Genomic DNA, 15,419 nt, shown 5'->3' with positions numbered 1-15,419 from the left:
GGAACATAGGCAAAGGCTTGACACCCAATCATTCGCGAATTACATGTATTTCATTCTTGATAAATTATTTGGCCGACCTATCGGGTTTTTTTTCATAAAAGTATGAAATAATTAAGGGAAAAAGCGAATGTGGGTTCGCCAAGAACAAGAATTACAGGACTAGGCAATATTAAATTAACATCCTATAACATTTAGCGCACGGGGTGCATCGATATGACTAATTGGTTCTTTTACTGGGTGACTTTCCGGAAAATGTCCATAGATCTACATTAGAACTGGTCGTCGCTGTTTAACCGTTGGCGTCATCCTTAGACAAAGGCTCGGCACCCAATAATTGGAGGTTTGACATTTTGGCGTGTTTTCCCATTAACAGGCAACATTTGTAAAACATTGACAATGCTGAGTGTAATGCACCCACGGCCTCTCGACAATTTTCTTTTGGCGGGTTGAATTAGAACAGATGTAATGTACCAGTCCAGGTAGCTTTACATTCTACAACAAATTGTGTTACAATGGAACCTCCCTTAGCGGACAACTATGCAGGCAACCTCTCTATTATACCAATTGATATTTGTCCCAAACGTGTCACTTCTTTTTTCAATTCAATATCCACCTCTCTAAGAACAGCAGAGTCCGTTATAGGCAGGTATGATTCGAAATTCCAATTAAACAAATTCTGTCCTACATGTATGACGTAAAACTACATAACGTGGTCAGATTGGACGATGCAATCAAATTGATCTGATTATCTTAATTGAATCACATAGTCCATCAACACAATATTATCAACATAATTAATGTGCCATATGGCGGTAAATCACAATGACATGATTTCAAACTAATAAATAATGTTGGAAACCGAATTTCCTCGAACGCATTTCAAGTCAATTTTATTAGTCGTGTGCATTCACCAGCACTTGACCCCCGGACTTTCCCCGGATAACATCATATGGGTGCAGCCGGTGCACGAAGAAGCAGCATTGTATCATCGATTAATTTCTTTCAGAAGAGAAAAAGCATCACAAATGCAATTAGGGGTGAGAAACGCTTATCTCATGTGTTGGTAATGTTACCTTAAATTACCTTTTCGTTTATACTGTCTATTATATATCATATTTCTATTTAGTTATTGTAAATGGACTTGGGCACATGTGTGCAAGTGGCTTTAGTTTGAAGGTGAAATCAGAAATATCTTTAATCTTACACGAATAGCATTCCACGATGATGAGGTCACTGCAGCTACTGCCCTCTATTTCCCCATCGCTGAATTACAGGCAATGTCGGACAAACATGCGGTTTCGTAATGGATTCAGGCTTTCTAACTAGGGCAGTTAGATTCAATCTGGCACATGTCCGAGTGTTGGAAATACTACATAATTGTTCTGAATATTTCCCTTTCTGACTCTATGGTATCATTCATTCTAAAAACAATGCAGGGTCAAAGATAATTGACTTTGAAATAAGCTCAAATGCGTAGAAATAAGTGTCGATGTCCGACTGTCACGTGACTAAAGCGTCATCATTATATTATGCAAATGACCTTGTGAGCTATAAATAGTAACTTCGTGGAATGCCATTAGTAGATATTGTACATATACACACAAATCTAAATTGGATCGTAACTAAGTCTTTTGGGGGTTTTCGATCTGGGCGGTGAGAGAAGACAGATGCCATGTTTGACCAACACGAATTGGGTGACAACAGCTACTTGGAGTTTTGTAAGTTTCATTGCATCCTTTAATAGGGAGGCTGAGAACAGCGTCTTATCACGGATGCTGATACAGATACGGATAAAAGTATGTAGAAAAATGACTAATCGTGTGGAGTTTGCGTCACTGATCTCATCTTCCGTAACTTACCATGCATGCCCGTAAGCGCTAAGCTTTGGCCATGGAGCGATTGCTGAAGCACCGATGGGTTCAGGTTCAATAACTATCTGAGATAATGTATTCCCGATGGCCATTCCACAGCCAGGATGCGGAGGTTTCTACCTGGATCAATAGCCCATCATATTCTGGAATATTATTGCCAGCCTCAAGTTCTCCTCAAAAACTCCTTAGGTGTTAATACTCATGATACTAATGCTTCATTGTTTTTTACTTCCACTTGGTCGGACAAGCATTTTTCATAGATGAAAACATAGGCCTACCTGCCTAGCTTATCTCAACCCTGGATGAGTTTACATATCTGAATAATACGTAAGATAAGGTGTCAGAATTTTCCCCTTGGCTTTGCTGCCGGCCTAATTGTGACCACATTGTATTGGTTGTGCGTCCAGGTTTCCAACGAGTGGTCTTGAGATGCCAGGCTGCAGCCATCACTGTAGGCATGAGACTATGGTTGGCACGTACTACCAAGGTCAACAATTCAGTTATATAAGATCTTATGATTTCTAACATAATCACAACAATCTAGGAAAGGGCATATTGGCTGATATGAATAAAGTCTAGCAAATGCTTTTACTTCAATTTTGTACAGAAAGGCCTAGTGTAATTGTACATGGAGTTTTAGATAACAACATTTGCTAGTCTTTATTCATATCACCCATTATCTCGAAATTTCGGGATTGTTCATGAAAAATCTGAAATACCCCTGATTTATCCGCGAGTATCTCAACTTTTATCAGCTCCACTGCACAGGGCTATCAGACGAACAATGGAACTGCTAATGAGGCGAAAACATTTGAGTAATTAAGCGTTCATATGGCCAGACCCTTGAGGACCAGTGATTTGCTATGCTAGAATGCTCTCTATTGGCGAAAAAAAGGGTGTATTGACATAAGAATAGAAATCTTTGAGACAAAACATCCTTTTGATTTGCGCCTTGATGCGCCGACTGCAGCCTGATGAATAGAATATAATGTACGGAATACTTGCCATGATCAGCATCATATTATCCAACAAGGTCAAGTCGTTGGAAATTATCCTTAACGAAATTCCAGCCAACTTATCACAATTACCTCCAGAATCAATTTCTTAGCTCCGGAATCCGATGACCGACTACTAATACTAGCTGACGCGACATCTAGCCTGGCAAAAACTTGAATTGTCGATATATTGACGGTTCGGCGGTACAACTGTGTTTAACCGGAGCAGAGCATATCTGCTGCTAACACTGCCCAATCACCTGTTAGTAATGATATTACAAATTCCAATATCTCTGAACATGCACTGTATGACAACTGTTTCGGTTCACATTTCCGTGAAGAAAAATCTGCTGCCTTTACGCTAATACGCCTGCAACTAGGTGCAAAAAATCGGAGGACCCTGGTTGCTATATTAGAAAAAAAACAACTTTAGTTTGTAAAACGTATATGAATCGGAACAACTGTATGATTGTGTGTAATATCGATTTTGAACTTTTAGATTAAACAAAATTCTGAAACAGATCCGGCTGAAAATTAGCGATAGCACTAGATACCAATTCGTGACACTAGTCCTTGCAGCGTACTTGGAGCGATGCCGCTATACGCCAAGTGCGTTATCAGGTAATAAATTCGTACAAGTGGATTCTGATGAAGAGGATACTGCAGACGCTGGATTGATAGGTACTACGAAGAAGAGCAAAAAGATCCAGCCGATAACTTTCTTATCATATAAAGTTCAGTGGCCTGTCTAAAAAAAGAAGAAAAAAGAGGTACTTACAATACCAGGATAAAGTCTCTATCGGTCAAGAGTGTGGACCATCTCTATATGAAATAATCCGATTTCCATTCCTTTAAAGTGAAATCTAAATCACAAGTCTAATAAGCAGGCACAGTAACTAAGTTCACGAGACGGCCACTCGTGAAACCGCGCCCAATGCCGTTCAATCGATTATTGACGCCGAGGAGCGATGCTTTCATTTCCCGTGCCCTTCGAACAGGTGGATTCTAATCAGATACTGCACGGACTGATCGGGTATGGGAGATTGCAGAGCTGTGCTGCAGCTGCGGTCGCCATGCATGATTCGATGGCCAGTGGGAGTTTGAGCCTCGGAGTTGAGCTTTTCGTGTTGAAGGCTCGGAGTTGCGGGGTTGGGGTGGGGGAGATTACATGAATGGTGAACCCTGATCAGACACTGCGCAGGATTGATATGCACAGGTAATCTCTGGGCTTTTTCTACAGCAGCTATGGCTGTCAGAGTGCCATGTCAATGTAACTTTATCCAGGTGGAATCGCCTAATCAGAAAACAACAGCATTTCTCGGTGATGGATTTTTTTCCTTTCGTACCGGTGGTGATCTGTTGCGTGTCTTCTGCACATGTTCCTTCAACATGGCTCTATAATTTCAAAGCAGTTGGTCGGTTCGGTCAAGCTTTACTTCTCTAGCAAATATATTTTGTGCAGTTCGTGTGCTCTTATTTCTTTAATTAATTCTAAGTTTGTTTGCATGAATGCATTTAAATTGAATTCTTCAATTCAACTTCGCAGCATTTTACAAGGAACAACAACAAAGTAAACCTGGCTCAGTTGTTTACTTGGACTCGTGTTTATATGCCAAATGAGCCTACGCCAGTTTACTATACATGCATGGTAACATCAAATGATAACAGGGGACGTGACTTAAAAACGATTCATATTGTCGCCGTCTTTGTAATTAGAGGAACATTCCAAGGCCAAATCTCTCGTGCCTGCTCTCCGTACACATGTTGGCAATATGCTGAACAAAGTCCTAGTGTCTTCGCAAATTTCTTTGTTCTGAAACGACAAGGAATTTCCATTAAATCTAAGATAGAGACGGGGCTGAGTCATGGACATCGCACGATTTTGCAAAGCTTCAACAGAAACATCATAAGATATGTTTCGGCTCCACTGGAATCGTTTTGAAAAACGCGGTGCAGGAATTCTGTTAAAAGGAATTAATTGGTATCTCTGCGTGTTTACTTTTAAACACCACCAGATATACATTCATTGAGAGCGAGTTGGATGCGTCCGTGTCTCCCTGCATTTCCAAAGTAACATTTGCAGAAGAAGGGGGTTGGTATGGAATTCTAATGCCAGTGAATAACGGCTTCCGTATCATGGCATCCATATCTACTAAAAAGCACCGACCATTCCCCTCGAGACCCCAGGCAGGATCCTAACCTCTGTTCGCTGAGAAACATCTGGCTAATGGGTACGATGGCACCTCTAATTGCAGATTATTTGCCTTCTAGGCCTATAACATAATAATCCATCAATTGCCAGAAACCAATAATGGAAGAATTTACCCTAGCTCTTTCTTAAATACAACAGAAAAATGCATTCCAATATGGTGTGATCATCTGTCTTCCGGTCATGCTACGAGGAATGATGCTGACTGCTACAGAGTCGAATAAATGCGATACCGGACATACTATCCTAGTATATTTAAAACGTTTACACCGGCATCGGAACAGCCGGGGGTCCCGTATGTATTTTTTTTGGGAGAAAATTCGGTTAAGATACGATACTCAGTGGTCCCGCGTGTTGGTTAGTTCCTCTGACGCTGCATATTCGTGATTTAAAATCGGTTTACTTTAATACGACCTGATCATCTCGTTCAGTCGTTTTGTTATATTTTTAAGGGAAGGTTACAGCCTTCGAAAACATCAGCTAATGTATTGGCTTCGCTGAGAGGACAATAAGCCAGTCATCAATCTAAAGATACATTACACTGCATTTATCTTATAGGGTAACCTGCCATTTCTATTATCAAATTATTTTGATATATATAATATTGCTTGCCTTAATACTATCAAAGCCTATGGCCGATTCTGTAATTTGCTGATTTGTTTTCGCCGACAGGTATTACTTAAAACTGGCACTTTATTTTCTTATATTTGCTATTGCCAGTCATTGCCTATGGCATATAAATTTGTATACCAAAATATCGTCATACAACAACAGGGTCGGACACTTTTTCCAGGGGGGACATTTTCGTGTCTTTCTTTATATATAGCTTACATTAACTTGGTTCGAAATTATCACGGCAACTTGAAAACTTGTAAACTGTATATCACAGAAGGAACATGCAGATGACCTCGTTTCAATTCCCCATTCGGGGCAATTGTCGACCGCCGTCAAGCATTATGTAGAATGAAGAAAACCGAATAATTTGCGCCATTCAAATTACGGTTCCGAATCTATGGATAGTACATTTCCGACCCGCGCAATGGGAGTACTCAGCACCGCAAAAGCTATTATTTGGATTCATGAATACACTACAAGTCCGTCGTTCTGTGATTGTGTAGTTCTTTTGGGCCCTTTCTCGGTTAACCTCAATAATTAGTTTGGTACTAATTCAGTCCATCCTGGCCGTTATTTCATGTACATAGCGACTCATACGCGCGCATCTAAACGTTCATGGAATAGAAACAGCCCTGGCTTAACCGCATGCCCCATTTGCCGTTATTTAGGTCGGGTGCGTTCTACCCTCGTGGCGATTTTGATTATTACATCAGTGCGTTATAAAACACAGGGGGTGGGACCAGCATGACAATTCGGATATAAATTTGTTCCCCATGGTTATGCACTTGTCCCTTAGCTTCTTTTGACAAGAACTTATGAGAGATACAAGGAATGGTACTGTTGTTATACATATTCACCAATCTTCATTACTTATAATATTTTGGTCGGTGGCCCTGGGAAATGTCCCGATAGTAAAGGTTTGATATACACGACAATAATTGGTCAACAGCATTTAAAAATATACACACGTTGCGTTTAGAATATGTTACACATAGACCGTAAAATTTGCTGAGGTATACTTTTCAATCATTTCGTGCACAACCAGACGTAAATGGGAGTGCACCGCCGAAGGACGTGCTACTACATGTATATACAGTGGACACCTCTCTATAAAGAACACTAGTTTGGGTCCCAAATTGGTTGTTTCCAGTCAATTTGACCTCTCTAATCAGGACACCTCTCTATTAAGGACATCACTTCTCAGTCCGAGGTAGTCCTTAGAAGAAAGGTTCTACTGTAGTTAACGCTTTTGAAACACTCCACCAATAGCACAGCGCTGCGTTTACTCAGCATCAATTTTCTTCCCATCTTCGCCGGCATCTTCGTCACAACAACCACTTTAAATTGTCAACGCCAGACGTTGTTCGAGGATCCCCGAATCCTAAAAGCTATTTTGGCTGACGCTTAACACCGCTTGAGTCTCAACCAACGATGTGATTGCGTCGATGCATTAGTAGGAATCTGTCTTTGGCAGACTCGGGGTATTTTCTGTTGGTTAGACTTAAGCAGGGTAATGGGAAATTAAGACAAATGTGGGTGCTAAGATTACGTTTTTTCAACTATTCACAGAGGTTAGAGTATATTTCGTAGATTGCCATGTGCTTTTGACAGAATGCACTCTAATTGTTGTTAAATTTACGTCCGATCCGATCCAGTCCAGAAAATATGCAGTATAGTACTCACTCACCAGTACATGTATAGTGATGTACATGTATAGCTATATAATATATATATCGCCCCGTTGTAGGTCGAGTTCATTAAATAATTCGCACCGGTTCGATCACTCTGAGTTCTCTGAGTTCGATCACTTTCGCTCACTTCCTATTTCTTGACTTTCAATGTCGTAGGGAGGATTTTGCGTCGCATATAACACTTAAGAAATAGACATATTCAATTAACTAAAAATCAGATGATCAACATTATCAAGGTCATGTTTGAAACCCAGAATGATGTCACGCTAATTGAAATCGACTGAAAATAACGAATATTGACATATTGATTGATTATTTTGTCAATGATTGAATGTGTAATAGATTAATAAATGATCCGACGTTATCGACGAGGTAAGATCAAACTAAGCGTGACAGCAACCTTTAAATGTGTCAGTCTATCAAACGGAAAGAGTAAAGAATCCTCGAATATAGTATCGATAAGGCAAAAGTATCAAAAAGTTGGCAGTTTACTTTTGGCGTATTGAAGGTATTGAATGAGATAATATGCCAAAGTTTGCTTTTATATTCTTAGTCTTCATCAATTGTGATCCGTCACAGCAAAACCAGGCGCATGTCGCTCTGAGCTTGGCAGGTTGAGACGGACTGTTTGTTCATTTCTCTATTGTCTGCCGTTTGTGAAATATGAGCACATCAATTTCTCCCATTATCTTCTGGTGTCATTTAGGCTCATCTTCTGTGCGACATGCGCCTGGTTTTGGTGTGACGAGTCACAATTGTGGTAATACGTACATGCAGCGTCAATGGACTGTCTCTTGGCAGTGCGAAATTATTCCCATGCAACGTCATTTTGTGACGCTGGGAGAGCAATCCATGGCGTGACCTTTAAGGGAGTCCTCAGTGTGATTCCAGGCTCAAGCAAACCATGGGGAAACAAATCCTATTTTGAGCCAAGACAAATGGCAGGCAGATCCAATAAACCCAGTCTGTGATCCTCCAATCTTCTCCTTGATCCGGCGCAATGGAATTAGACCCAGGTGGCCCTTCGTGAAGACATTCGCGTGATTACGTGCACGCTATGTGGATTTGCTCTAGCCGGTTAAACATTCTCATTTTCATTCTGATCAGATTTATAAATGATTCAAGTGACAACAATTAAGAAACCAGTACAACGGAAATCAAATTCCCACTGGAAAAGGGTCCAACCAATTGTTTAATGAGGTTTATGTTACTCCTGGTTTGGCTTTTTAAAACACGGTACATGTAGATTGATGTACATGTATTTCAATATGTTTATCTGGACAATATACATGTCCTCACAGAGAGCATATAGCGGTGAAAGAGGTATGAAAAGCATATGACCTCTAGCCACTGTGCGGTAACAATATTTTAGCCTATTTTTGCAATCTTAGCACACAGACAGTCGCTTTTCAGACACAAAGGGATGCGACTGCTACTCCGGTCCGTGGAATATTATATTGACGCTGTGACATTTCCAGGTGAAGGAAGCCAGACACAGTGACATCAGTTACGAATTGGAAAAGGGCTCAGACATGCCATACGCAACTTATTAAGCTTCTTAATGGTGTTGCTGATTAGATATCGGCGCCTGTTGATCCATTAACCAAGGGAGGAAGAATGTGCCTTCGCTCATTTTGAGTGGTTCTTCTTCATAGCAAGATAGCCCAACGAATATTATTCAGCTTATGACCCTACTCGGACAAACACACTTGGACTTTAATCGAATATTTCTAAGGAATCAGCTGCATTGACAAATACTCAAACTTATTTGTTGACAAATGATACTTATTGTTATTATTTATTTGTAAGTACTACCGTTGATATATGTTGTGTGCGAGTGAAGGAACGTACAGACTATTTGTTCACAGTAGACCGACCACACCGTGTCAATGCAAACCATTTTTATACGCCGAACCATTTTAAAGAGAGCGGCATTATATCAAGAAAATAGTGACTACGTCAGGATGAAGATCTAGAGTTTGCCTGGCATGTCCAGTTATTGAACGAAGCGTCAATGAAGTGTTTGCTTTGAGGAGGCTGAGAAACATGAATACAATTAGAACAGGTCCACCCCCCGTGTGGACGAAGATCTATTATACACACGCCTATCAAATCAGTTTGGAACTTCGACATAAAACGAAGAAGTAAATGCCGATTTTCGATAGGTTGCCAACGAACAGGTGGCACTGACATGAATAGATGGTAAACCTATGGAATCGATAAAACCACCGTCTTTGTCCTGTCGGTCATAAATGCCATCGCTCAGACACTGCTTAAGGTCATAGACCCTAAACAGCATCGTTCAGACAAAGCCAGAGCGGATGCGCCTTTCCGATTGGCTGTCACGAACACTCGGCACTCGTCAGATGCTTACTTTGATTGAGGACACCGCATTGTTTGTAAGTGTCTGATGTTCCTTTTTGATGGCAGTGTCCACGGAACTGCCGCTTCCCTTCTTTTCATAAAGAAGCGTGCAGATTGTGAGACTAATTGGGGATGGGGGAATAATCGGCGATCGTAAGGCTCATTGTTCGATTACTCTATCAGTAATTGTATGAACATTTACAAATCATTATATTTCTATATAATTCTTAACAAAAAATTGAAGTGTAGTTGATTAGTCAAGGTAAGCTCGGTCAGTTTGAAACTTTACTGCAACAACATTTAGCAAACATATGCACATGAAGGCCCACATCAGTGACCACACGTATTCGATGTCACGATGTCAAGCCAATTTACAATGATACCGCGTAAAACTGACCCCTTACGTTGATCTCATAAGCGTATAACATTAACTTAGTGCTCGTGATTGTATGTGACATGCTGTAAGACAGTCCGATATCTATGACCAATATCTGATTCCCACCAAGGGGATCATTCGCTTGTCAATGGCACATAATCTGTGCAATATGCATTTGATATTACCTGCCATATCTGCCACTTATTGCCTTATTGTTGACCTATGAGTAAACGCAAGCCGGTCAATATGATGGTGAAGGTGGCTGGTGCGTTAACCAACCCAAACGGCATCACCGTAAAATGATAATGCCCGGCATTAGGAACCGTGAAAGCTGATATCATACTCGCTCGCTCCGACAAGGGGATTTGCCAATAACCTTTGGTCAAATCAAACTCAGAGATGTATTTCTTCCTTGACAACCTCGCAAAGATGCTTGCAATGCATGGGATTCGCTCTGGGTCGAATACAGTTACCTTGTTCAAAGCTCTATAGCCTATACAGAGGATACCCCAGACTATTGCAAGACACTCTTTCTCGATGGTCGAGTAGTTAACTTCTCGGGGTAGCAGCTTTCGGCTAGCGTAGGCTACGGGCCATTCCACCCCTTCCTCTTCCTGCAACAGGATCGCCCCCACAACGCGGTCAGATGCATCTGTCCTGATGGTGAAAGCATTCTCCAAGTCGGGTAGATTCAAAATAGGGCTTGCTGTGAGGACCTTCTTCAGCGTAGTAAATTACCTCTCGACCAAATCACTCTTACATGATGGCCCTTCTTCGCCAAGTCAGTCAATGGAAGTGCAATCTCCGCAAAGCTTGGTACGAACTCCTGGTTAATCCCACCAAACCGAGAAATGCTCGAACTTGTTTTTCGTCAATGGTACTATTGCATTATGAATGGCCTCAACCTTGGTATATTGTGGCTGCTGAATTTTGTTGCCGACAGTGTGTCCATAAAATTCCAAGCTAACAAAGCCGATGAAGATTTTCGATGGCTTTGCTGTCAAATCACCCTTCCTTAACCGCAACAGAAAGTCCCTGATAGGGTCCAAATGAACCTCCCACGGTACGTCTCATAGGATTGTATCATCTTCCCCTTCAAGACTATCCTCATAAGTCTTGTGAAGGTGGCTGGTGCGTTAACCAACCCAAACGGCATCACTGTAAAACGATAATGCCCGACATGAGGAACCGTGAAAGCTGACATCTTACTCGCACGCTCTGACAAGGGGACTTGCCAATAACCTTTGGTCAAATCAAATCAGTATTTCTTCCCGGACAACCTCACAAAGATGCTTTCAATGCATGGGATTGGCACTAGGTCGAATACAGTTACCCTGTTCAAAGCTCTATTGTCTATACAGAACCGATTCGTGCCGTCCTTCTTCATCACAATCACTATAGGTGCAGAGTAAGGCGAGTAAGTGGGAACAACCACTCCAACCTCCAACATCTCCACTTCATTAACGATTGGACGATGGACTGCATGCTGTAAGGTAGCCGGTCCTGTTTAACCCGCACTGGATTATCCGTTGTAGTCTTTATGTCATGTTCGATCAAAGTCGTCTGCCCGGGATGACCCGACAACACATCACTAAAGGATGACAACACTTCCTCAACCTGTTGCCTCTGAGACAGGGATAACTTCTCGCTAACATGGACGTCATTCATCGTTTCACTGCTATGGCACATCGACCCAGGGTCCAAAGCAGGCAACCCTCCATATGCTTGTCCATTCTGTTCCAACTCGTCATCATCCATCGCTGCGACAGTCCCCACTGATTCTGATCGAGCGTTGAATTTCGTAAAAATGTTGGCGTGGAATGTCTTTACCTTGTCTCGCCTCCACGTGCCTCCTCATGCAGGAACAGACTAATGGCTGATCACTAATAAAGATTTTCTCAAGTGTAGTGAGGTGGTTTTGGACATGCCGTACACATTTTAGTTTTGATGAGATATAATATACTGGTTGTGTAGGGCAAAGGGTTGCATTAGAGTAGAAGTGTCGCATATCCCATGATGATAAAGAGGTGGTGTAGACAGCAAAAGTGAGCTCTTTCTACAACATTGATTTCATATGTTAAAATTATTTACGTCATAATCGTGAAAGTCCCATTTTCTCAATTTGATGAAAAACTCTTCAGCCTCTTCATCTGAGATTCGACCATCGGTGTCTGAATTAAATTTTGGTCGTAAGTAGGACTCTGATCGGATAGGCATGCGTGCGCGTCAGACTAGTAAGAATTTGGCTTTACTGTTCTCAGGACATCGTTCCCACGGGTGCGCACGACACAGCGACATCCGTACAACAAGGTTCAAAGCATTCCATTCTCTAATGACGACTCGGTTATTCTTTGAGGCTTCTATCTTTGAGATGAACTCCCAAGGGTATCAAATGACTAATCAAGGCAATTATGCCATCGGGAAAATTCGCTCGTGTCGAAGATCTATTCCGCAATTTATAAATAACCCTAATTACCTTATTTCAGATGGAGTTTCATTTGTGAATGTTCACATTTCACTTTTTTCAATAAAACCATCTTATAATTTGATTTCGATGCGTTTCAGAAGTTAATTATACTTTCGTCTTTGTTTTTTTTGCTATCACCTTCGAGTCTTAACTACTAAAGGTCGCGTAATTTGATCCATGATAAGTGATTGATATGATATCTTTTCCAAATGGCTGATAAAAGGGCAAAGACACGTTTCAAGGAAAATGTACTCACTTTTTCATTAAAACGTACAGCTATACTTTCGTTTCGATATATACATGTAATGAAAAACTGATCAGTCAAACTGAGTTGGAAAACCTGGCCAAAATGTAACTTGTCATTAACGTGTTTTTTTTCGAGGTAAACCAATACTTTTACCCGACGTGATTCAATCTAGGTTTTAGCTGTTAACCATGAGACCATCATTCTCCGTTAGAACTCTTGCATTACATGTTTTAGGGTAAGATTATTTATCAATTCTTCTTATAGCCACCGTGTTTGCAGTGTTGGTATATTCTCACACATCTGACAAATGGACCTCTTCAGGAGGAAATAACGTGATTTCCTTCATCCTGGGCTATGTTGTTGAAAACGGCGTTCGCTTTAGCTAGTCGTTAAGTTTTAACGTGAACATTTTAATGGGTTTAACTGAAAGAGATAACGTCCTTAAGGATACTTAACGTAACCGTTAGGGATAACGTGACTTTTGTGCTTTTGAACAACCGGGCCCTGGGCTATACATATATGTGGTTGAAAACGGCGTTGTTAGCTTTAACGTAGTCGTTAAGTCTTAACGAGAATATATAATGGGTTTAGCTGAAAGAGATAACGTCATTAATGTTACCTAACGTATTCGTAATGAATAATGTGCCGTTTGTGCTTTTGAATAACCGAGCAATGGCCTCTTACATGTCTTATATTGAGCTGGGCGTGTGATATAATTGTCTTTTTTTCGGCCACGGCGTAACTGCATGGGGGACAGCGACGAAGATGCGATAAATTGGAGCAGATATAGCCCTCATAAATGATATGACACAGAAACGTACCTGCATAGCCTAGATATCAGCCAATTTCCTCCCCGGATAAACTAGGGTCTATAGTAATACCCCCGATTAGCCAAATACATTAGTGCTGCGTCAGGTGGTAAGAATATGGGCGAATCAGGTTCATCTACACGCCGGGTTAACTTTATACGCGCCGCTGCTTAATCTGGCAAATCGAACTTGGATGCGACTTGAAGTGAATGTCGGTTTCTTACCATATCAAACAAGCATTGGCTGGCTGGTATAGACAATCACGGTCCTCCAAGGAAGAACATGTCAGTTTGATGACAAAAATCAATCGAATCGCACAATAATTAGTCGTGTATTGTGACGGACATGCTTAATCATACTTACTGTATTCTGCACATCTTATATATGCCCGAACTGTTTAATTTTTGCAATGTTTTTGTAAGATTCATTTGATCTACTGAAAGTTTTACAAAACCCCTATAAAAGTGCACACGTAGCCTACATACATGTAGACTCTCTAGACAAAGTTTAATGCGATCTTACCTATGATAATCTAACAATGATATGATCAGGAGTTTCGACCAAGGAATCAGACCGTCCTATTCTCAAGCACGGACATCAACTTTAAGAACCGAGTACATAAACCGATAGTCTTCTTGGACATATCTCATTGACAAGTGATTGACATACATGTCAAATAGTTATTTCGCGAGGGCTCGAAATAATTCTCTGGCCTTTTGCTCTATCACGTTTCGCAATGGTCAACGTCAGACAGGGACAAATATCGACGAATATTAGCCCATATGGAGATAACGTGTAGCATCCTGAACCCTTATTATGTGTATATGGGCGGCTCATTACAACATCTTGCATGTATGGCTTTTCATTTGCAAAGTGTCTCAGTCTGAATAATTATTCAGCTATCGGTATAACGGTTATTCTCTCCCCACCGATCTGAAACCATTTCTGAATATTCAAGCCAAGCATCGATAGAAATTATGCACGTGATTGACACCATTCAACATTGGGATAGACAATGATGGGCGAAATCAAGTTGTCTGTTCATGACGTCTTGCTTTTGGCGTTTGTTTTGATTTCGCTAAAACATATACAGTGATCTTAGGTCTGTCAATCCAAACTATGTACGTAGTTGACGTAACGATAAGCGCAAATACAACTATAGTTTAATCGTCTACAAACGCACAAATGTATATGTCTTCAAATGTGGTCATACTTTTTCCATTAAACACTGTTATTGCAAGCCAGGCATGTCCATATTTAGTGTTCAAATCATTCAAATAAAAAAGCTGGTGATCATAAAAAGTTTAACCAAGATACTCGAACACTGGGGAAAACAAGCGAACATATTACAACATGTTCGAAATCTATCGAATTCAATGCCTCCATACACATAAGAAACTCGACACAATGGATTTAACAAAATCCTTGGCAAAGTTTGAATAAATATAAACTTTAGTAATAGCTTGCTTTGTAATCTGGAGACGCGAATCGTACCCAAAGTGGCTATTTTCGAAATCAAAGCAAAGTTACAAAAAAACAAAACTTCCGCTATCATGTTCTTATCTTGAAAGTGGGTTGCGTGGGAACGCATCATTGTTGCATTCCACAATTCCGAATGTCATTTGCCAACCCTTGTCTATTTCTAAACCGGAGGCGTACCGTTATGTTCGTCTCAACGATCCCTTGTTGGAATTCGCTTGCGTGAATTCACGTCTTTAAAAAAATATGTAGAATGTATATACCCTAGCATTTATTCCCCCAAACACAAATACGTT

At 40.8% G+C, this 15,419-nt stretch overlaps 1 protein-coding gene across 1 annotated transcript in view; it reads right to left on the bottom strand.

Moving 5' to 3' along the window:
- The window catches only part of LOC135502396 (dopamine D2-like receptor), a 207,885-nt gene that overhangs the window by 144,724 nt on the left and 47,742 nt on the right, over positions 1-15,419 (bottom strand). The window lies entirely within an intron of this gene.

Source organism: Lineus longissimus, chromosome 18, assembly GCF_910592395.1.
Source record: "Lineus longissimus chromosome 18, tnLinLong1.2, whole genome shotgun sequence".
NCBI classification, from domain to species: Eukaryota; Metazoa; Nemertea; class Pilidiophora; order Heteronemertea; family Lineidae; genus Lineus; species Lineus longissimus.
This window is presented reverse-complemented; position numbering and strand designations above follow the sequence as displayed.